A 21,687-nucleotide genomic window follows, 5' to 3' on the forward strand; every position below is an offset into this window, starting at 1 on the left:
ACAGGAAGCACACACAGGTTACATAGAGCAGGTTGGAAATACATTAAATCTGATTGAATCTCCTTCTGAAAAGCGAAAGCTTCACTGAAAGGTTGCAGTGTTTTGCCACATGTTGAAAGTAATAAACACTGCTGTGGGGGCTTTGCAAAAAGCCAAAGTAGCAGTGTATCCCAAGCCAAACCATATTCCATGATGGAACATGACGAAGAGAGTGACAGAGCAATTGATGGGAGAAGGGTATGTAGACATGAAAAGGGATTGGTGAATAATGAATGTGAGCCCAACACATCCAGGGAGCACACCTGGTGCCTGGGAAACAGCATTTCCCAACAGCACATCTGGTTCACCACATCTCTGAAGCAAACTGGTCATGCAGGACTATGCAGGAGACATCCCAGGTTGCTGTAGCAACTTCGTTACGTTCAACCTGAACTGAGCTGATTGCATCCCAAGATAGCAGCCTCCTTAGTCTTCATTCCCCACAGCCTGGCACAACAGTGACCTCCAAGAAAATTACTGCTTGCTGAGTAAGAACTGAAGTAAGTGGGTGCACAGGCTGTGAATTCACTGCCTTCTTCATATACATTTTTATATTAGAGAAAAGTTCGGTCTACTCTCTTTCATTCCAATTCTCTTTTTCTGGATTCATTTTAATCAGTATTACTAAACCATCTATGAAAGGGGGATGCTCACAGACTGCAGTGGACTTTTCTGTACAGTTTTCATATATTCATGGAAACACCGAATCATTGGAGTTGGCCATCTGATCCAACCCCCCTGCAGTTAACAGGGACAACCACAGCTCCATCAGGTGCTCAGAGCTTCATCAACCTGACCCTGAGTACGTCCAGGGAGGGGACATCCACCACCTCTCTGGGCAACCTACATTTGTTCATCCCAGGCAGGCTGTCCACTGTCTCATATCAACCATTTAATAAGCTGAAGCCAAATGCCTCTCAATGAGAATTCCTCTCTTCACAAACAGCAACTGCTGAACTTAAAGCTATATCTGGGTGGATCACATCCCGAGCCCCACATGAGCACAGTGTGCAGTGATCTGGTCACTGCTTTATCTGCACACCTCTACCAAGGCAAAGCTCATAAGAAATTCCCTTCTTTCAGTAGATATGTACTTTTAGGAAACTTGTCAAACTGCAGTTTTAAAAGTGCCAAATATGAGTTTGTTCATAGAATCATTGAGTCTCTGAGTTGGAAAAGACCATTGAGATCACCAAATCCAATCACAACCCATCCCACCATGCCCTCTAATTGTGTCCCTCAGTGCCACATCTCCACAGTTCTTGAACAGCTCCAGGGATGGTTACTCCACCATCACCCCAGGCAGATTGTTCCATTATATTAGGACATCATCATCGTTACCCCAGTACTGTGTTTTGCTGCACCTGTTATTAAGCTCTCCAGTATTTGTGTAAGATAAATTCACCGCACTTCAGTCTGTTTAACGCTGATGTGAAATGGAGTTTGATCATCCCACTGAGTTGCTAGGCAGCCTTCGAAGAGCGTTGTGCATTTCTGATGTGTTGTTTAGCAGGTAAAATTATTAAGGAAGCATAAATGAAAAGCACAAAACTGAGCGGACCCATTTTTAGATTGGGCACCTGTTCAGTACGCACGCTTCTGTAACCATGCAAAGAGGCAATGACATCTGCTTCAAACACAGCACTGATCACACAGGGAACCCATGCACCCATGGCACAGACAAGTGAATGTTGTCTGCATCTCTGATTTCCTTGTGTGTTTATTCAGCTGCAAGCACATATAACCCTTACACTTTTAAACATTAATGCAGAGCAGTGCTCAGAGGAATACAGTACATCATGGAGCAATGTGGTTGCCACTTTGAAATGCATGGGACATTGTTTAGGACCAGTCCCAATAAAAGTTTAAGCATCTATATATGATGTAGGGAGGTTTGGGAACTGAAACCACCAAAAGGAGGTGGCTGGAGAACCATCCATCTCCCCTGTGAGAGATGGGCTGCTGTGCTCCCATTTAATGCATTGGCTGCTTAATGTAAGAACAAATAAACAGCTTGAGCAATAAGACCTGCAGAGGAGACTCAACTACTACAAGAGTGTGTGAACCACTGAGTTTCTGAGTAACAAATTATACAATTAGCGAGCAATGAGATATAACACTTACTATGCTGTTCTGAAATGTTTCAGCATGTTTTTCCCTGATGGAATTCCCAGATGGAGGCCCATTGCTGTAGAGTTCCCTTTCACTTTTCCCCAAGGAGCAGATCCTCTTCCAGTGCATGGCAAATCTGGAAGGAAAACGTCGGTCTGCGAATTTTAGAAGTTTCAGAACAGCTCAGATTTTTCATCTCACAAAATGCACCATGATGATGATTATCAATTAAACAGGACACATTGTTAAATCCTAACTACTGGAATAAGTTTTGAAAAGACTCAAGAGCAAAGCACTGCGGGAGTAGGCTTGGGGTTAGTAATATGCCAGGCTTATTTCTGATATCTTTCTGACGTTATTTCAGCTAATTACTTCTTTTTTTTCCCCCAGACTATCACAGTCACGACCCCATTTAAAAATTACCATCTGTCAAGATGCCATGCTCTGATACTTAATGTCAATGCAGGATAAAAGTAGTAGAGCATTGGTAATTATATGAAGGAATGGAGGCTGTGGGCTCAGTGGGCATGGTGAGGATGGGTTTATAGTTGTATTGATGATCTTAGAAATCATTTCCAGCCTTAATGATTCTATGTTCTGTGGGAACAGTGTCCTGCTTCCTTGAGAAGAGGAGGATTTCCCTTATAATATATAATTAAGACCTGTGACTGTTGAAGTTCTCTTCCAATCAGAGTCATTTTTTGGTGTGTGTGTCTCTCACCAGTGACTCCAAAAAGTGGCTAGATCTTCTGTACATGTCTGCATGGAAGGCGTCTAAGACAACATGTCCTCCAAATGCAACTGCATCACCATGTCCCATAGAAAACATATATGATGAATTTGCTGCTCTGCAGCCCCACAGCATTTGTCCAAGCACTAATGCAGGGGCAGCTTCCCTTGCTGCACAGGGAACTGCTGTAGAAGAGAGATCACAGTGCTCTGGGGTCCAGCATCACACAGCATGTTTGGAAGATGCACACTGCCATTGCACTGTATTTACCATTTACTGTGTGACCTCATACATCAGATGTTTAGGAGATCTATTCAGCTGCACCATATAAGGGGATTTCAGCAGAGCATGCCTGAATGATGCCTGTTGGGTATTATCTGTGTAACCCCTTCGAACTGGATTATCTCTTTTACTGAAATCTGTTCCATATAAGGGGCTGGGAAAGGGCTGTGCTTCTCAATCTGCTCGTGCCTGGGAGTGACGAAAGGAGTGTGCGCCTGTGAGGAGTTGGCTCCAGCCCCAAACCCTCCCCATGCTGAGATGGCTGCAGCAGTTGGTGTGGGAACCCATTCCCTCTGTGGTTTGCCACCTTCCAGTCCTTTTGCATGAACGTTCCTCTGGAAAATGGGTAGCTGGGATCAGATAATTGTCAGATGCCTTGACTGAGTGTCAGATAGGTAATGCCAAAGGGTTGGACCCAGGATATGAAATTGGCCCTGCAGTATATTGTAGCTATATTGTATTGAAGAAGTCATCACTCAAACATGGCCATCACCATCCACAAAATGGTATGGTCAGTTTGGTTGTCATGGAAATGCTACAGTGAAATTTAACATATGGAAAATGCACTATCTGAATTATTTTGTACACACTACAATTCAATAACTCTTGGTAAGAATGCAGTACCTCAGCAAAGGAGAGACTTTGTGAGGCATCTTCATTCCTGGGATGCTTGCTAATAAGTGAATGGCACAAAACATGGTCAAAGTAACTCTCTCATCCCACCCCCATTACTATGTGGTCTGTTTTGTATATAAGTGATTAATTATATAATTTTACTCCCATAAAAGCTCTTATATCTTCCTTTTGTACATATGCCAAATGGCAAGGAAAGTCAGAGGCAATTAAAACAAATACGGTTTGAATTACAGGCCTGTTCCCACAAGGCTATGTGATGCTTTAAGATGTGCAATAAGGCAAAGTAGACGCTGTAGAGAAGCCAGCTTCTCAGAACTGGCATTGCTCCTGGCTACCTCATGCTCACTCCCTTTCCTTCAGCAAGGCTCTCCACTGTCTTGTCACAGTATTTGGTGCAAAGCAAGTGCAATGTGTAGCACCCACGTCCAGCCCCGGCACCATCATCCTGCACCATGGAGCTGCATCTGCTCAGAGGCCATGTTTTGTTTCTTCTGCTCAATGGCAGCAGCTAAACCTACAGTGTCTTTGCTATGGGTGCCAGTGGCAGGGAACAAGTAAGAAGCTTCGTGCTTGCAGAACAGGAAAGAGAGCAAAAACACTGAAGCAGCAAAGGATGAGGGAAAATGAACAAGGTTTTCCCTCAGACCTCTGCTGTCACATGAGATCAGGTAGGCAGAAAAGGTCAGCACATTTATTATTTCAGCACTGTGTTTGCCCCTGTGAACTTTTGGTTGTGTCACACTCCTCACTGCGATTAGACAAATGGGTCAGGATTTAGGGGAGCACCGTGTCTTATGCTAGCACAGATAACAGCATGATCCAAACTCAAATTCATTCTTGTTCCAAGCTTCAGGGTGCACTAAATCTTTCTGTTCTTATTGGAATAGAACTGAGAAGACTGATGAATTGTGTGTGCTCTGGACAAGGGGGTTGATCAAAATAAACTTTTAATGCTTGTTGTTTGGCATCTATGCTAAGAGTTGAGGCTGCATCAGAAGGTCATGGAGAAAGACAACATCTGGACATCAGTATTGGGTTTCTCTATCTTATAATGAATTCCTATTCTACACCATTTCAGTTCTTTATCCTGCAGTGACTAATTCCTTAAAACTGGTACTCAGCTCATATCCAGGAAATCCTGGGCTAAACTCTGCACTGTACTGCATTCTGGATGACTACTGGGTTGGACATGAGTGGAACTTTACATCACAACATCTCTGAGTCACCAAGAACCCCATTAATCACCAGAGGAATGGACTCTGTGGCACCTTACTTTACACTAGGTCACAATCCTGTACTTTCAGCTCTGTTTTAGCATCCATACAGGCCGGGGCTTGGTCTACATCTTATACACTGGTTGCTTTGGTACACAATAATGTGAGTGAAACATACTAATTCCCATCTGGCTTCTGACCAAAACTCTCTATAGAGAATTTTCACTTCAATGGCATCTCCTTTTTAACCAAAAGCTGGAAAACACAGTTTGAGAAAAGTGGAATGAAATGATGCTTTTGGAATGGTCTACACCTCTCTGGGTATGCAGTAAACTGGGAGAAGGAGAAATTCACTGTTTTGTTTAGCTGTCAATGAAAGTTAACTAGGCAGCTGCAAATTCCATTGAAAGCAATGACATTTGGATATCTTGTGTTATTTTTTCATTAAAAATTATTACCAGGATTTTCCCTTTGCTGTCCATCTTGTGTACAGCTCTGCTCTCCATGGAGGTATGAGTGTCTGGTAGGACACTGAGAAAGCTGCTGCAAGGCAGAGGAGAGAGAAAGCAGGAGGAACAGCCTTACTTTTTGGCATTTGCATTGGGGCAAAGAGCACCCCAGACTTCAACTGCTCTCTCCATGCTGAGTCGAAGTAGAAAAGTGAGCTTAGACTTACATGTGATTTGAGATTGCAAGACCTTCGCTCAGGAATTTTTACTTTTTATCATTCCAGTTCACTCCCACTTTATGTTGTTTTTGTGGAAATTTGTCCTGCAAGCTAATTTCCAGATGCTCTAGGTCTGACCTCCCATAACTCACTTGCAGTACTACTGCAGGGCTGCACTGCACTGCAACTCCTTCCAGTGAAACAGAACAACATTGCATTGGCGCAAGAGGAGGTCAGAGGGTCACTGTCTGGCTCCTTGCTTTAGAAAAATGATTTGGGTTGTCTTGTACAAAAAGTGTGAATCATTGGTTCGTGTTATCCTGGTCTGCTTTATGGGGATACACCATGTCTTGGCATCATTCCTTCTTCTAATTAAGCAAGAGGACAAAAGCACCAGAGGTTTGTCTAGGACTGTGCTGCTCATCTCCTCTGGGCATGTAAGGTGATCTCACCAAAGTATCGCTGTCTATATAACCATAGAATGGCTTAGGTTGGAAGCCCATCCAGTCCCAACCCCCTGCTGTTTGCTGGCTGCCTCCCACCAGATCAGGCTGCCCAGTGCCCCATCCAGACTGATCCTGAGCACCTCCAGGGATGTGGCATCCACAGCACTCTGGGTAGAATTTCTTCCTAGCATCTAACCTAAATTTTACCTCTTTATGTTTAAAGCCATTCCCCCTTATCCCATCACCATCAGACCATGTATAATACCCTCCTGTTTGTGAACTTCCTTCATGTACTAGAAGGCCATACATTCTGCAGCAAATATATATATATATATTGCACCCAGCAAACCAAGGAGTGCGCACAATGTTATGCTTCTCCAGTTGGACTCTAGTTCAGTTGTGGGTCACATGTGGGTCAACAGATTGCCTCAAGCCTCAGCCACATGTCCTCCATTGGGGTGAAATCAGGGGTTTATGAGCATCAACTGGAACTATCACTATAACTAAGTGAGCAGGCACAACCCTCTGAAGAAGCTGAAAAGCATTGATTTGTACCTGATTTACTGTTATTTATGCATGTGCCCAGCCTGTCTCTTGGAAATGGATGCACAGTCTTCAGCTGATCATACTCGTAAAGTTAAATATTTCAGAGCTTGCAGGCTTTGGGCCTAAATCCATAAGAGCAGAGCATCTTGCTTCATTCCCTGAACTTATCAAGACCAGAAACCCTTATTTCAGCTTGAAGCTTCCCAGACTCTCTGTCTATGCTTTCATAAGAGGATGACCTTAAGCCCTCAACATATTCTGTTGAAAAGTGATTTAAAGTTCTGGCAGAAAGGCAATTTTTTTTTCCCCACAAAGAAAAACACAACAAGCAAACATAAGCTGCTGCCTTTCTCTGGCTCTTCACTTCTTCTAGTAGATGGATTCCTCAGGCAGACAGGTAAGACACAATTGAATTTGTGAGCCTAATGCATATCAGCTCATGCACCCTAGACTAGCTCCCAAAACTGTGCATTGCACCATCTGTCATGCATAGGTGGATGGTAACAGCACAAAATTCAACCTTGGTATGCAGAAGAAAATCATTAGCACTGGAAAGAGTGCTGTTACCTGAAGAAAGGCAGCGTATGCCTCAGGGAATAAAAGCTCATTAGAGTGCTAGTCTCTGTTTCCTTTATTGTTAACCACCACATGTAAACATAAGCCAAAATGTCTATTTAAGGGATGGTTGTGCTCAGTCACACATGGTTTTCAAGCACTTTATAGACATCTGTTCTTGCCAAAAGCTGTTCTTCGTTTCCTTCACAGTGCTTGGGCTTTCCCTCCATATTTCCCCACCTCTCGGCTTGTGGGACTCCGTAACAACATGACCATCTGTCATACTTCAGTTTCTTGGTTCAGCTCCACAAAAGCCATCAGCTTCCTCTCAGAAGTTATCAGGTCTGTAGTGCATCTGGGCCCTGGTGCAAAGAACAGCCCCAAAACCAAGCAGCTTCCAGGGGCTGTCAATGTAACCAAAGCCCCAAATCACATCAACCGTCCTTTTGTTAGAAATCACAAAATCGTTTGGATTGGAAGGGACCTTTAAAGGCCATCTAATCCAACTCCCCTGCAATGAACAGGGACACCCACAGCTCCATCAGATTGCAGATCACCTGATTCCACAAATACTTCCACTGTAGAACAAGCACAGAGTATATGCTCCAGTAAGAGTTTAAAAGGACTGAGGTTATTTTGTTACAGTTGACATACAACAAAACCATCTGAATTATGAACTGTGTTAAGAAGAGGTAATTAAATTTGAGAGGTTAAGGCTGCCAGTGCTTTGGATTTTGATAAATACAAAGTCAAAAAAGGCTTTCCTGGGAACATCAGCATCTGTTCAGTTGCTCCACGGATGTATATAAGGGAACAAGTCTGTTCTTGACAGAGAGGAATACTTTTAGGGATCATTATACCAGAAGAAGCTGCTACACATGGCAATAGGAATGCAGAGGGAATTAAAAGACAATCAAATTACAGATCATATTGATTTCCTTTCCTTGCATTTTAGCTCTCAGATTTATGGAAGTGTTTATAACGAAGTGTCTGCCAGCACCTTAAGTCAAAGCCTTAGATGCCAAAAGTTTCATACTGCTGTTGTTGTTACTCAGAAAGGCTAAATTTTCAGACTACTTTATCAATAGCACCTAAACAGACAGTGGAAAGGGATAAATTCCTGTAGAGCCTGATTCATCCTCAGATAACTAAATCAGGAGGAGATGAACTGTCCTTTGTAAGGCACCTTCCTCTCACCACTGACTGCTAATGGAACCTTCAGCACCTAACTTCAGATGAAACAGTATTTCAGGAAACTCCAACTGAAAAGACTGAATGAGACAAGGGACAAAGCCTTGTTCAGCTTGTGCAGCTGGGTATTGCTCCTGCCTTCTGTGCTGCACGTGGTTGTCTTACTCTAAGTGGTAAGACTTGTTTGTCTATTTGCTCAGTCCATCCACAAAGGTGATCAAAATCACAGACCAGAGCAGGAAATCTCTGAGCTGCTGCTCCTCAATCAAGAGAGCTGTTCTTTGATTTTGGTTCACAGAGCTATTGAGATATCCAGAACAAGGAAACACAGCTGCTTGCACTAGGCTAGTGTAGCTGATGTCACGTATTTATTTTAGAAGTCCGTGTTACACTATGTACCTTCCAAAACATCCTCATGACGTTTCTGCAGAGTCAATGCACTGTAGTCCCTTCTTGAACAGGTGATGGATGAGCTGCTTTCTTTTGCTCATTTATTCTGTATCTCTTTAAAAACAAGAAAGCATTTAGTGGCATGAGTGTGCAGCTGTAATGGTTGGAGTGTTCTCCTAAGGGAAGGCTTTTGCTCAAATTCTGCCTCCCAAAAGTGCTACATTTGGAGAAAATGAGTTTTCAAGGTTTCTTCCAGCTCCATTTTTTGTTATGAAAGGCTGATCTCTCATTTCTATGAAAAGGCACATTTGTCACAGGCTTATTGTGTGCAGTTGTCAAGATTACAAGAACTGTTCCTACTGCTTTTGGTGTTAGCACAAATAATTCGTAAATCCAGAGGAGTCGCTGTTATTTGTGGACTGCCTTAGAGGATGCTTTCATCTTTCCTTCTGAATTAAAAACTGCATGCATGGAAGCACTGCAAAATTTGAGTCCTTAAAAAAAAACCTCACTTCTTCCCATACGTAAACCAGACGTCCTTGTGATTTGTAAGCTAACGTATAATCACTTCAGTGAAGTTAAAGAGATTTCCCAGATAGATGAGGATTTAAGGGTCATTCCCTCCTCCCAGCTTCCCAGAGTATCTGTTGTCCATGGAACCTGTGTCCTTCAACCCTTCTGATCTGCATCCTCTTCAGACTGGACTATATTGATGAGTCTTACTGTAATACTTCTTCAGCAGACAGAACATAGAGTAAATAATTTACTCTCCAAGAACTTCATCATAAGGTTCAGGTTGGATATTAGGAAAAATGTATCCCCCAAAAGAGTGAAAATACATCAGCACAGGCTGCCCATGGCGGTGGTAGAGTCACTGTCAATGGAGGTGTTCAAGAACCATGCAGATGTGGCACTGAGGGACACAGTCAGTGGGCATGGTGGGGTGGGTTGGATTTGGATTTGGTGATCTCAGTGGTCTTTTCCAACTCAAAGACTCTATGATGCAGGTGGGGGGAAAGTGAGGAAGAATTAAAAATAATGTAATAACTTGTAGAATCCTAAGACGAAGTAACAGTGAAGTACTGAACACATTCCTCAGCGCATCTCTTCTGCTGAGAAATGTGTCCTCCAAGCACTGCAATGCCCACCAGCACTGGAGACCCCTATGTCAGCTCCATGGGACAGAGACCTGCCTTTATACTGTTAAATATAAAATTCAACTTCCTCCTCAGACAAATATGATGCTCCTAAACTAGATAGTGTTAGAAAGGATCTAGCTCTATTTCCTAGCCTAAAACACATCGGATCCCGTTGTTTTTTCTTGCCAACTCAACCTCCCCATAACTCCCCCTTGGGTTGCTGGTTCCTATCTAAACCAAGCTCACCAGTGGAGGTTTCTCTGCACCGTGTGCCCATGTGCAGCCCAGAGCCAAGATCTGCAATGAGTCTGACAGGAGAGTAGACCTCTATTAAGAGAGGTGGCAGCGAAGAACAACACAGTGATTAAATGCAAAATTGAAATCATAATGAAAATTGGGGCACTGAAAAGAAATTTTAATTAAGTAAGGAGCTGCAAATCAAACAAATGTATTCATTATTTAATCAACTAGTGAGTGCAAAAATCTCAACTAATCAGGAAAGTCTCAGGGAGCAGATAAAGAAACAAATCAAGGAACCAATTTAAAAGCCATAAGAAAATAGCGCACATCCGCATTATAAAGTAGCATTTGTCTGGGAAACAGAAGCTGAGGTTTTTTGTTTTTTCTTTCCCCCACAAACTCTCTCTTTTGTCATCATATGGCTTTATCGTTTACAAAAAACAAAAAACTTATACAGCAATTTGTGATGCCATCTTTTTGCATATTTAATTTGTTCAGTCACAAGGGACAGTGAAGTGATGTTTTCCTTTTCTTATCTTCCCCCTTTTTTTTTCCCCCACTGCACATAAAAACCCCTGAGATCCTTTTGTACTCCTAAAGGGGCTGTAAGAAAGAGGGGAACAGACTCCTAAGCAGGATCTGTTGGGACAATACAAGGCAAAATACCTTCAAACTAAAAGAGGAGACATTTAGACTGGACATAAGGATATAAATCTTTACCATAAGGGTGGTGAAGCACTGGCACAGGTTGCTCAGAGATGTGGTGGATGCCCCATCCCCGGAGACAACCAAGGTCAAGCTGGAAAGCTCAGGCTTCATGGAATTCACTTGCTTTTCATCAAGCACTTAATCCATGGAGACACTTAAGGTCAGGCTTGACAGGGCTCTGAGCACCTGATGGAGCTGTGGGTGTCTCTGTGCATTGCAGGGGAGTTGGACCAGATGGCATTTATAGGTCCTTTTACACTCAGTTCCATGATTCTGAGGTCTTACCACAGTCAGTTTGTTTTACAGGGAGCCAAAAGTTTGGTTGAGCTGTATGATGAGGACCTGCATCAGGCCATGCTTTTAGCAATGCTTCCACCCCAACTTTTTTCTGCGTATAGATGTGACCACAGGAGTGAGCATTCAGCATTCACTTAAACGACCTCCTTGCAAAGTCAGCAAACAGCTCAGCATGAGCACAGACAGACCTTTCAAACCTCAGAGCTACTTCAGAGTAACCAAATGAGTCACAAGCAGCCAAGTAATTACTTTTCCAGGCTTCTTTACTTGAGGATTTGGATCTGTGTACAAAACCATGAATCTAGAGTGAATTGGCCACCATGCCTTGTGAGCACAGGCTTGTTTGCGCTCAGAGCAGTTGGAAAGGGGCAGGAGATGTGTTAAAGAGTTGTACAAACAAGTCATTTACCGCACAGGATTGTAAGCGTAGCCTGCCTAGAGCCTAATAAAATAAATAAATAAATAAATCACATATTTAATTAGTGGCTCCATTCAGCATTCAGTGAGTAGTGATTCACCGTGCCAAGTGGGAGGAGATGGGTAGCAAATAGACCTTGTACAAGCTACCTGAAAAAGGAGATGTTTTATGCAAATAGTAAAGTTAAGCTGTAAAACAAAGGCCTGTCTGAAAATACGGTAGTGTCTTTAAAATGCAACGTATTAGGCTCTTCTGTAGAAAAGGTAGAAGTTGTGTACATCTGTACAACAAAGGGAAAGGAGTCTGATTTCACATTCAGAGTTGGGAATAGAGTGAGAGGCATCAGAGTTGGAAGAGACACTTAAAGGCCATCTGGTCCAATTCCCCTGCAGTGAATGGGGATACCTACAGCTCCATCAGGTGCTCAGAGCCTGGGCCAGCCTGACCTTGGGTGTCTCCTCAGATAGGATATCCACCACCTCTGGGTAACCCGTACCACTGCCTCACTACCCTTACCTACGTCTCCTTCACTACCCTGTCAAAGCATCTTCCTCCTTCTCTTTTACAGTCCCCTTCCCCTCCCCACCCAATTAGACACTAAAAAAACTGGGACCTCAGGTATTTGATTTCTTGCTTTGTTTCTGGAGCACAACTTAAGTTCTTTCCCTTTTTTATTTCTGCTTGTCTATATTATTCAGTCGCTCCTACTGCCACAACATGAAGCACTTCACACTTGTAGTATTTTTCACCTCATCACGCCTGTTATGCATGTGCAAGTGCACAGCTCTACTTCTGCATGGAGGTGCTGGTTACCTTAGAACTGCTTGGGACTCTAGAGTGAAAATCTCCTGTTCTGCAGGGTTCAGGAGGTCTCCAACATTCAGAGCTGCAAGTGTCTTTTTACATTACCATTTTCAGGTCTGCCAATAGCACTCCATGGTTTCTGGAGGGCCACACTTCCCAGTGCACAGCTGGTTCTTCAGCCTTATCCCATTGCACAAAGCGGGAGCTCCCTGGTGGAGCCAGGGCTGTAATTGTGCTCAGAGCACATTCTCAAGACCAGGCTCTGTCCCCTCCAAAATTGTTGCTTCCTCACTGTTCTCCTGTAGGGTAACTGCTGAGGAAAACTGTTGATGAGAAACAGTACTACGCTTCTTTCTCTGCATATAGGGATTTCAACCATTTTCTGGGTCACAAAAGCATAGGGCTTGCTGGAGCAGTGATGTATGCTTCATTCCCTGGAGCTGTTCCAATCCCTTGAAAAAATTAAATAATAATTGGGACAGGCTGGGAAGAAGAGTTGAAGTGTGAATCCATAGAGTCATGGTTAGGGTTCTCCTATGGGAGCAGGGGTAGCTGGCTGCCAGTGAACTGAGTATGTCACTGCTTAACTTTAAAGAAAAGGCTTTGTTTTGTGTTCCTGTGGGTGCCTCCAGAATACACAGCTCTTCCACCTCATTCTTTTTGTCCATCTTTGGTGCTGATTTGGTGTTACAGCATTGTGAATCTAGCTGGGTGTCAACCAGCCTAACACTGACCATTCCTATCTCTGGAGGATATATGGAAGTATCACAACTTCCTGGGCAGCCCCAGAGAAACCTAGTTTATTTTACATGCGTTTTGCTGAACTGAGGTCCATTTGCTTCAGAGTGCAGAAGCCATAACTTAAAGGTGGGCTTGGATGGATGTCCTGCTGCTGGCTGTCTCTGCTCCCTTGTAGCATTTCTGGCTTAAGAATTGGTCTTAGTGTGGCATATTTGTGCTTTGCTGATTCAGTTCCAGCATCATCCCAGTGTCATGACTGGGATATAGTATCACTCAGCCTTACAAAAGGAGACCACATTCAGTGCCCCTGGTTCTCACACACACTTTGGTTCTGGCTTCACTACCACTGGCTAGCAACCCAGATATCACCTGATCCCTCCTAACATCAGCAGGAGGTAATGATGTTCATCCAGTTGAAAGAAAAGAGCAAATTTGGTTGTGCCTTGTTAGCAGGATTGGTGTACAGTCAACAAAGATAAGGCACACATACACACACTCATGGAGAGACCTGTTCACCCATGCACAGCAAGCTTGGTCTCTGGAAACACACACTATTAATCAGCAGAGATTGGAAACAAGTTTCTTAGCCTACTATGGGAGATAATGTCATTCTGGGCTAAGAATAAATCTATCAGCTGGAATCTGGTTGAATAATACAGATTTTAAGGAGGATGAGGGCATTTTTAGATTACATCATGCAGACATTGCATCCTGAATTATATGCTATGAAAATGTACACCCTTGGAACAAAGGTGAAAGTGCTGTATCTAAGTAAGCAGTATCTTAGGAAAAAGGCTAGAAATTTTTGTGTACATAAGAAGCTGTTTTATGAACTTCATTCTACAGTAAAGGAAGGGCTATTATCTCCAGAAAATCCATCTCCCCCAAATCCCCAGTTATATCTTGAGCTAGAGGTCAGAACTGTGCTTACTAAAGGGAAATCCCACTCAGCACACATCTAATTATTTTTCCGTCCTCCAGATCCCACATAGCAGTCCTTGATAAAAGGATAGACAGGGAAGAGGAATCAGTTGCAGTCCAGTTTATGATTTTATGTTATTAAGCCATTGGGGACTGCCAGACAATCTGAGAGCTTAGTGAACTGAACTCTCTAAGACCTGTTAAGTACTCAGGAGGCACTATGCAAACCCACAGAATAGGAGCATTAATCGTCAGACAGAGCTGTCAGGATACTACTCAATGTGAGTGACAGATGAGAGCAGAGTAGAGAAGAGAATAGAGAAGAGCAGGAAAGAAGAACTCAGGATTTCATCACACTTCACAAAGCTCACAATCATCCTTCAAAACTTATGTTTCTTTTAAATTAACTTTGTTTTTCATTTTACAGGGGCAATTCCATTCCTTTGCACTGATTTCATTGGACTCACTCCTGTTTTTTCTGCAGTATTGTTGCAAGGCATTGGCTCTTTGTAATAACATCCCTCATTAGTGGCTACTTACAGAGTAACTGAATTACAGAATGTCTAGTTCTGAGCAGTGGCTGCAACACGGAGCACAGTTGTGATACCTAATAAAGTACTTGCAAATGCCTTCTGGGAGCTATAATGCCTTATTGTTTATGATGTGCCATTGTATTTTAAATACAGAAGACTACAAGTTAAAAATCTGCCTTATTTATACAACACCACCAACAAAAGCTATTGTCCTTATTGAGCAGATGCAAGTATACATAGTGCAGATATTGGCACACAACACGCCTGGAGATGCAGAGTCAACAATGGAGATAGACTGCTTCAGAGTTGGTGTGTCCTGGGATGAACACTGGGCCAGATGTTACAGATACACAGAAATAAGTAGGGAATGTTTTGTTTTTAATTGACTTATTCCTCCAGAATTACCTCACCTGAAGCTTTGCTAGAGCTTCCAAGTACTTAAAACTGAAAGCATGACAGGACAGAAATACTGACATGCTTTGAACAAGTACTTACTTGAAGAAGCAAACTGCCTGTTCAGGGGACATCAGAGGAGCCTGGGATGAGTGGTCCTGTTGTTCTTCATTGTTGTCCTGTTTTCTTCCTGTCTGGACTGTCTTCTACAGGCACTGTAGAGTAGAAAAGAGCTATGAAGCAACATGGACAAGCCCTAGCCACCACTATCAGCTCACACACCCTTCCCTCCTTCTTGTCTTCAGGGAAGATCTATAATACCATTGGAGAGGGAACAGTCAACCCATTTGCTCTCAAGTCCTCCAACACCTCCAAGATGTTTGATCTCCATTCCTACCTCACTGATCCCTGGGGATTTTTAGTTTTGCTAAAATAATTCCATAGAAAGACAACTAAAATGATGAAATGTTTAAAAATTAAGGACAACGTGCGCTTCCACAACCCTAGAAGAAGGGAAAGTAGAAATTCTAAGATAGATAAACCATGGGAGAGGACCATTGCTACCTGAACAAGTGAACATCTAGGCAGAGTGTGGCTGGACCCAAGCCTGCATTCTGAGTTATTGCTATGGATCACCCAGATAGATGTGAAGGTGACTGTAACACAATGGAGAGCACACAGCAGTGATAGCAGAGTGGCAAGGTCTTAAGCCGCAGCAAGTGGGACTCACTCAAATACAACAGGCACAGAAATGACAGACACTGCTTAGCTTCAGCTTCAGGTAGGCAGGGATCTCCAACAAGATGCCCACATCTCCACTGCCGACCCTTAAATGAGGTCTGGGAAGAAGTGGAACCTGGCTCCACCCCTTCCACTGCATGCACCTGAGCTCTCCTGGGATGGCTCTGCCTTCCCACCAGGTGGTTAGTCACTGTTTGAAGTTGTGCCTTAGCATTTCTGCTACAGTGACACAATTTTGGATAGGATTTCACAGAATAATAGAATGGTTTGGGGGGTGTAAGGGGCCTCAAGTCCATCTGGTTCCAACCCCTTGCTGTAGGACAGCTCAGGCTGTCCAGGGCCTCTTCCAACACGGCATTCAGCACCTCCAGGGATGGGGAACCACAACTTCTCAGGGCATCCTGGCAAGTACCTCACCATCCTCATAGTGAAGAGTCTAGAGAGACTCATAGTAAAAAATAACTGATGAAGACTGAGGTGTTGGTTATAGAGAGCTTGGAGTATCCATTTTTTGGTTCCAAAAGAGCTGAGGATACCAGCACATTTCCATGTGCACTGGCGAATGCATCACAGAAATATCTGATTATCACCAGTTTCTGTCGTCAGTGGAAGTGACTCAAGGATCTCTCAATATCTGATAGTTACATGTCTCAAAATGGAGAACAGTAATTCCCTCACTTAAATGAAAGCAGTGCCATGTCTGTGATGGATATGAAATGTTATCTCAAAGCTAATGAGGCATTTCTCAAGTGTGTGATTTAACAACCAGTAAGACATGGCTGTGTTACACATCTTTTTAAATATCACCACTGTAACATTCTCCTACTACAGCCCTCTCAGTTCAGAGCCAGACTAAAACTACCCTGGACTTTCCTATAGATGTTGAAGTGTACAGCTGGTATACAGGGTATAGCTCTTCTGCCATAAACTCTTGAGGACTCATAAACAGTGCAGGATAAATTAACCTTTGATTCAGCTCCAGTGGCACAATGAAGCTGAAGTAAGGATAAATTGAATTGGGGGATGGTTAGTGTTCAGTGGCAGAATAATCTCACTGTTTTTACCATAACATGAAGTCTTGCTGCCGCCATAGAGGGAAGGATACTGCTTATCATGGAGGCTGCAGGTGACATAAAGAGCAGCTAAGGAAGATGTTAGGTACTCGGTGTAAAGATGAATGCAAACTATAATGGTCTCTGTAGGCATAAACCAATGTGACAAGAGATAGGACATGAGGAAACAAGGGAGGTTTAGATTGGATATCAGAAAGAATTTCTTCTTGGAGTGAGTGGTCAGGTATTGGAATAGGCTGCCCTGGGAGTTAGTAGAGTCACCATTCATGGAGGAATTTAAGAGATATGTTCATCTGAGAATGCGACACAGAAATACGTATTTAGTGATGGCACTCACTAACATCACAGAATTAGAGAATCATCTGAGTGGGAACAGACCCCTAGAAGACATCCAGTCCAAATCCCCTGCAGTGAACACCAACAGCTCTATCAGGCGCTCAGAGCCCCATCCAGCCTGACATTGAATGTCCTCAGGGAAGAGGCATCCATCACCACCCTGCACAACCTGTTCCAGCTCTTCTGTCTGCTTATCATAAAAAGCTTAGTCCATACACACAGTCTGAATCTCCCCTCTTTTATTCTGAAACCATCTCCTCTCATTTTATCACAACACACCCTACTAAAGACTGTAACCTTCTTTCTTATAGTCCCTCTTTAGATACGTAAAGGCCATTACCAGGTCTCTGCAAAGCCTTCTCCAGGCTGAATGGCCGCAGCTCTCTCAGCCTGTCCTCACAGGGTTGATGTTCCATCCCTTGGATCATTTCTGTGGCTCACCTCTAAATGCACTCCAACAGGTCCATGTCTCTCCTGTGCTGAGGACTCCACATCTGGATGCAGTGCTCCTGGTGAGGCCTCACCAGCGCAGAGTAGAGGGGCAAGATCACCTCCCTCAACCTGCTGGCCATGCTTCTTTTGATGCAGCCCAGGATATAGTTGGCTTTCTGGGCTGCAAGGACATGTTGCTCACATCCAACATCATCATGTCCAGCTTCCAATCCACCTGTAGTCCCAGGTAGACATGGCTGTGCTCAATCCTTTCATCTCCCAGCTTGCACTAACAGTGGATGTTGCCACAACCCAGGTGCAAGACTTTGCGCTTCGCTGCGTGAAGATTCTCTTCATAAGGTTCTATGACATCAGCAGTTCTTCCTTTGTCCACTCATGCAGCTTTGACATCATAGAAAGCCACTATGTTGATCAGGTAGGACCTGCCCTTGGTGAAGCCTTGCTGGATGATCGCTATCACCTCCCTGTCTTCCATGTGCCTTAGCATAGCTTCCAGGTCAGTGGCTGGATCTGATGATCTTGAAGGTCTTTTCCAACTTAGATGATTCTATGATTCTTTCTGTAGGAACAGAGCTTCAGATATTTTTCCCCTGACAGCACCAGCAGGAAAATGTGAAAAGGATTAGTTTTTCTTAAGCAGACCAATTTGTAAATGCAAAGTTTAGTTCGGCTCGGAAAAAGTTTTAATTCAGTTCTCCATTGAGATTTCCTTTAGACACAGCATCTCCAGAGGGGTCATCTCGATGTCCAGCTTTTTCCCTAGCTGGGCTGTGATCCTGGAAAAGCCCTAAGTTCCTGGAGGGGAGGAGCAGGAGCAAGTAGCAAGGGGAGTCAGTGGATTTGAGGGCAAAAAGAGTGATGGTGTCAGACCTACACATCACATGTGTACTTGGGCACTTCACTCCTCTTCTGCTCATTGCAGAGGGTGTAAAAAAAAATGCTGTCCCCAAGGAGGAGCAGCGGTCCCCATGTTTTGAGAAGTGCTGTAGTGCTCTTTGGCAACAGCAAACATCTCAGCCCCTGTGAGGTTCTCTGAACACAGCCATGCATACCCAGACATAAATCCAACAGTCATCTTCCTCAAACCCAGCGTGCCACCACCTTCACTCCAGTGGGGAGAACAGCAGGAACTAACTTGACCCATTTGTCTCATAATTACTATGTGTGTGCAAACACTGCCCTCTGCCTCCTGGAGAAAGGCTTTGTTCTCATCCATGGGATTTGTTGGTTGCAGGCTTTTTTACTTTCTTGAGAAGCAGAATGATAAGTTGGTATTCTGCAAGCCTGGCACAGAGTGAAACACGGGCATGCTCTGTTCAGCACTGGTAGTGCCAACCCAAATGTTCATAGCCAGGAGTAAGCACAAGTGTTTAGCCCTGTAGGAAGTAAAACCCAGGGCTTTTATTCGGTGTCAAGCTAGGGAGCCGTGTAGGCTTGTTTCCCCTTGCAGGTTCACATTTTGAAAACCATCACAAAGGTTGGGAACATATTGGTTGAGGGTTTCTTTTTGTATATTTTCTCCAGAGAAGATCTACAGTTTGTCCCCACAGGACATCGCTCATGAAGGACAGTGTGGTCACCAGCTCCTGTGGTTTTTCAGTGGGTCATTCAGTGGGACTTTCAATTCCCATGGGCACCTTGGAACATCCCATTGGTCTTTTGTCTTCATTGGGCCACACAGTCTCTGATTGCTGCCCAAATGGGTAGGAAGGCAGGAAGGCAACAAGCCAAGAAGTTGCAAGAAGAGATGAGAAGTAGTGAAGGTTTTGTTGAGCTGTGCCTCCCATGCATGGCCTGCCCCTCTCTAGATGGTGTTTTGGCACCAGGGATATCGAGGGGGGGTGCTGTATTCTAAAGAAATGCATCCTTTTTTCTTCTTCTTCTTTTATTTTTTTTCTTCTCTGGTCAATAAAGCTGCAGTTTGACTTTAGGGTGAAGATTTGGATCAATTCTCATTTTCTACAAAATGATTCACTCTTATACACCGAGGAATAGAATTGAAAATGTAATCTATCTTGTTGAGAGGTAGAGTCAGGGTCATGAAAATTAACCCCCAAGTGTTGCTTAGCATGCCTTTTCACATGCCAGCAAATAGCAGAGAACATCTTTGGATTTCTAAACAGTAATTTAGAAAAAAATACAATCAGTCCTGGCCAGGCAGCCAAAGGGATCCTGCCACAAAATCACTTTTCTTTGCAATGCAAAATAACTGAGAAAAACCCTTCTCAGAAGTGATTCACAAGCAAATACTATTGCCAGGCAAAAAAAAAAAAAAAAAAAAAAAAAAAAAAAAGTGAAATCTGGATGAATGCATCTCACAACAATATGTTTTAATGCAAGGAAGTAAACAGCATTTGAAAGTTTTTCTGGTAGCAAATAGCAGGAGTTAATACACTGTGAATGAGGCTTGGTCACATCTCATCATGCTGGCTCCAGAACCTGGCTGTCTTTTATCCTCATCACCAAGCAACATAGAAATGGTCAGCTTTAAATTACCATTATCCCATTCATCACCTAAATTCCTACAGCTCTTGAGAGAGTCCCAGCCCAGCTCAGGATTTCACTGTAAAAACAGAAGAAAAAATGATCCCAAGTTTTTCCAACCTAAGGAAGAAAAGTTTTAGAATAGGTGTGATGACTGTGGAAGGATGAAGTGGTGTCCATCAGCATGACGGCTGTGAAATACATCCATCAGCACCTCAGCAACTACCAAAGAGGATCCTGCAACAAAGGCACATTCAAAGGAGGGCGATAAAAGAACTTTGCAGAGTCTCTACGTGTCCACCAGAAAACAGAAAGGCGCTTGTTTGAAAATCATGCCAGTGAGAAGCAGAGGATGGCATAGGGCAGATCTGAGAACTAGCAAAGATGGTAAACAGGCCACAGAGGCCTTGAAAATGTAGATTCCTTAAGTGATGCAATTAATAAGGCAAAGGAGTGGAAAGATAAAACCACACAGGTGTGTCAGCAGAGTTAAGGTGTGGGAAAATGCTGTGAACAGATTTGTGTTTGCACTCCTTAGGTTGTTGCAAATTTAGGTAATGTAAACTTGGAACAAAGTTTTGGCTTTTAGCACTGTGAGAACAAAGGGTTGATTGTTCCTCGCAGGTGGTAGGAAGAACAAACTGTATGTATCAAGAAATAGTCTGTGTGAAGAGTTTGGAAGGACAGAAGGTGAGCGCCACTGGGAGCACTGATAGCAGCCCAGTTCATGTTGTCCACAGATACTTGGAAGAGGTAAAGGCATCAAGAAGCACTGAACACCAGATCTAGTAGTTGGCAACCCCTGCAGTAAGGGAGTAGGAACCTGATGATCTTTGAGGTCCTTTCCAACCCAAGCTATTCTATGATTTTGTGAGTTCTACGCCATGCAGGTGCCAGAGCCCTGACACAGGGACCCAGAGGCCTGGGGGTCTCTGTGGGGTCTCCTCCTTGGAGATGTCCAAAAGCTGCCTGAATGTGGGCTGGGAACCCTGCTCTAGATGTCTCTGATGGGACCAGTTGGACCCAGACCCTGCCAATCTCAACCATTTGGATTCCACAAGATAGTTGCTCAGCTTGGTTATCCAAAGTGCTGTTGAAATACCTAAGCCCCATGAAAGGGAGGAAATGGTTTGCACACCCTCCAGCTTTTTGACACCATTTGCATGCTCAAAAACTCCATCCACCTCCCCTAAACCAAATACTGCTGGAGCCATAATGCATCCAGAGCAGAGGCATACATAAATCAGAGATGTTCACACAAAGCCACCACCCATCCAGTGTCACAGCTGTGACATCTACGGGTAATGAGGAAAGATGCCACTCAGCACCATCACTCACCCAGTGTCCCCAGTGAGTCCTAAAACAGCCTTGGTGTCAGCTTTTCCACACTTGCAACAGCCACTAGAGCTCCAGTACTTCAAAAGGGCCTGTTGAAGTGGTGCTGCAGCAGCCACCATACCCACCCCTCCTATCTATCTGTAGAGATAAGACATCAAAGTGATTGATTCCCGGCTCTCTGCATCAGAATCGAATGCGGGGGCCAGCAGCAGCCCCCGCATCCCCCGTCCCACAGGAGCATGCCTGCACGTGGGAAGGAT

General features: G+C 43.8%; 2 long non-coding RNA genes across 2 annotated transcripts; one reads left to right on the forward strand and one right to left on the reverse strand.

The window, feature by feature from the left end:
- Nucleotides 1-1,279: 1,279 nt before the first annotated feature.
- LOC107308733 lies at nt 1,280-17,628 on the reverse strand. Its single transcript, XR_001552885.2, has 3 exons — nt 17,594-17,628; nt 15,105-15,217; nt 1,280-2,287 (listed from the first exon to the last, which is right to left on the reverse strand). It is a non-coding gene; the product is annotated as an uncharacterized LOC107308733 (long non-coding RNA).
- An 84-nt stretch (nt 17,629-17,712) lies between these two features.
- LOC116653009 lies at nt 17,713-19,542 on the forward strand. Its single transcript, XR_004306340.1, has 2 exons — nt 17,713-18,101; nt 19,130-19,542. It is a non-coding gene; the product is annotated as an uncharacterized LOC116653009 (long non-coding RNA).
- The last annotated feature ends 2,145 nt before the right edge of the window (nt 19,543-21,687 follow it).

Source organism: Coturnix japonica, chromosome 2, assembly GCF_001577835.2.
Source record: "Coturnix japonica isolate 7356 chromosome 2, Coturnix japonica 2.1, whole genome shotgun sequence".
Lineage (NCBI taxonomy): Eukaryota > Metazoa > Chordata > Aves > Galliformes > Phasianidae > Coturnix > Coturnix japonica.